The sequence below is a fragment of the Aplysia californica genome, unplaced genomic scaffold (genome assembly GCF_000002075.1).
Source record: "Aplysia californica isolate F4 #8 unplaced genomic scaffold, AplCal3.0 scaffold00599, whole genome shotgun sequence".
In the NCBI taxonomy this organism is placed as follows: Eukaryota; Metazoa; Mollusca; class Gastropoda; order Aplysiida; family Aplysiidae; genus Aplysia; species Aplysia californica.
In genome coordinates this window covers 156,041-158,937 of record NW_004797869.1, presented here as the reverse complement: position 1 = coordinate 158,937, position 2,897 = coordinate 156,041, and positions in this window count along the sequence as shown.

The following is a 2,897-nucleotide window of genomic DNA, read 5'->3' as shown; positions in this document are numbered from 1 at the left end:
GGGGGGCAGAAAGTGGAGACAAAAGCGTACTACAAAACATGGTTAGAGAGCAGGAAAGGAGGTGAAAAGAGAAAATTTTAGATGAAAAATTTTCCGTCGCTGTCAGGTTTCGAACCCGGGACCCCTTGAATGAGAGGTAGACACGTAACCCCTAGACCACGAGAGCGCCCCTTCCTGATTCCAGTTTGTCACAGGCCTCGGTTGTGCCTTGCATGATGAAAGTTATCTCTGACTCTCTCAAAAAGAGCAAATTTAATGATTGATTGATTGTTTGAATTGAATGTTATTGTTCAATTGTTTTTAAAGAAGAACATTCATTGTTGAAATTCTACAGAGTAATTTAAATTTGCTTTGATTTGCATACAAAAAGGAAGACATATTGAACAACTCAAGCTGAATTGACATTTTAGAGGGACTATCTCTGCACCACCAATTTGAAGGTGGAGAATTTAAAAAAAATTAAGTTACAACTCTACAGTGTTGAAATGCTGTAATTATGACTGTAATCAATACTCAAATACTTAAACGAAATTGTGACAAACTGAGCCTGTGACAAACTGGGCAGCCCCCTCCTGAAGTGCCTTGTCCCCCCTCCTTCCTGTGTGAACCGACTCGTGACTGCTGCCCGCTACAACAACAGCCAACACGTCACGCGGATTTCTCCACACAATGGGCGGCGGCTCGGCCACGGAGGAGCTATTGCTTTGATCTCAGTTCTTTGATCTTAGATTACCACTATTATACCACGACGGAGCCAACGAAAAGAAAAACAACCCCCACCTTCCCCAGATACTGCTACAATCGCTACCTGATATTATGGTATGTCAAAGGAGCCATCTCCAGATTTTTGGGAGCCTTAAGGCTCGGAAACAGAATGATTTAAATAAAGGCCAATCCTTAAACGAATATATCCTTTCTCTCTTTCTTATACCCCTCCCTCCCTTTCGCTCCCCCCCCCCCTCTCTCTCTCTCTCTCTCTCTCTCTCTCTCTCTCCTCTTCTTCTTCTTTTTCTTCTTCTTCTTCTTCACCCCCTGTCTTGTCTTTTTCCTCATTTCTCTCTTTGTCTCACTAACAATAAAAATATATTTGTAGAGATCAATTTCAAATAGCCTCTCCTGTATCGGGTAATTTCCAAGAAGAAACATAAATAAAACGGAATAATGTCGGTGAAAAAGTTCTTACATGTGTACAATGTTTGAGCATTCACTGTTCGAGCTTCAGGAGGAATGTCTCATCAAGTGTTCGTCTTATTCCTTTGTCTATCTTTTCTTCTTCTCCGGTTCTGTTTATGTGTTTACGTCAACATATATTCTGTCTGTCTGTCTGTCTGCCTGTCTGTCTGTCTGTCTGTCTGTCGTCTTTACTTCTAGCACATCTTTCTCTTTCTCACCGCTAGTCTCGATCTACGTGCAACTTTCTCCTTTCTCGTGTATGGAATTTCATTCTTTTAGGCATGCAGAAACTAAGCTTGTAACGTATAAAAAAAGAAACATAACCATCATATTCGCCGGCGCTCGTCAAAATAATGAAATAGAAGAAACTGTTATTTTTCCATCCGTTGGGCAATTTATATCGAACCCTTTTTGGGCTCAAACCTACTATGTCCAATTAAAACATATTTCTGTTCAGATTTTACTGAGAGACATCAATGAAAAATAAACGTAAATTTGCAATTTGCAAGGAAACTCAAGCTTTAAAAGTCACCAATTTTTGGAAACCATTTTCTCGCAAATTTCACCTTTGAAACTACCCCCCCCCCCAAAAAAAAAAAAGAAAAAAAGAATCATATTCTATCTCACACATTTCAACTTCTCTTCAAGATAGACGGCATATCCTAAATTAAAAGCAAAAAAGTTAAACAACATTTAACAATAACACCATATTCCCAACATTTGATGAGGAAGCCGATTCCACCACAGTGCCACACATATCGTGTATGCGCTACTCAAAACATGTTTGTAGCCAATGTTTTTCAGAAAAGTGAAAAAAATGGGTTCTCTTTCTTTTTTTTTGGGGGGGGGGGGCATTATTGCTCAAACTGTTGTATAGAATGTTAATTTTCCATTTTATATTATCGAGCATTGTTATCTGAAAAACAGAATTTGAGACAAAAAGACGTTACATAATTTTAGCAGAAACACTGTTAGAGTTAGACACGATATGAAGTATTGCTGTATAAATCGATTTCCATATTTGCGTTGGGGCATTGTTAAACCCGCAATTTCTCACTAACGTCATAATATGGGTGGTTTAATAGTGCCACTGGAATGTCCCACAGTTTTCTTTCCTTGTGTTGCTCCAATCATTTCTAACTTTGTTGCTGCACTAAATGACTGCAATCGTGTCAACGTGCTTTTCTTATTAAATCCACAAACCTCCCCCCCCAGTCTGTCATGTTGCGTGCGCAGAGAAAAATGAGCGCGGTCGTAAATGTAAAACAAACCCCCCCCCCAACAAAAACGAACAGACAAACAAAACGTCCATCTTCTTTTATATGTTCTCCAATGTCTTCAGAATAATATAGGACATGCTGACAAACAACATACATTGGATACAACTTTATTTGGGTTTATTTCGAAGGGCACAACATTCATTTACGTCCCCCATTTTCTTCTCAGCAATTCAATGGCGTGTCCGGTTGTCATTTCATATTTCCTCCCCGCTCTAAACGTGATCATACTTCGGCCCACGGGAAGGACTGATTCCCAGAGACAATATAATTCACAGGTTTATGACAACGTTCGACGTCAGAAGTGGTTGATGGTGATAACTATTATTATTCTGTCTGTTCCCTGAAGATTTGGAAGAGGTGAAAGCCGAACAGAGAGTTGTGAAAACTGGACGAGTGATAATCCACGAGGAATTGGATAAGGAGACGACATGAAGGAGGGGGGGG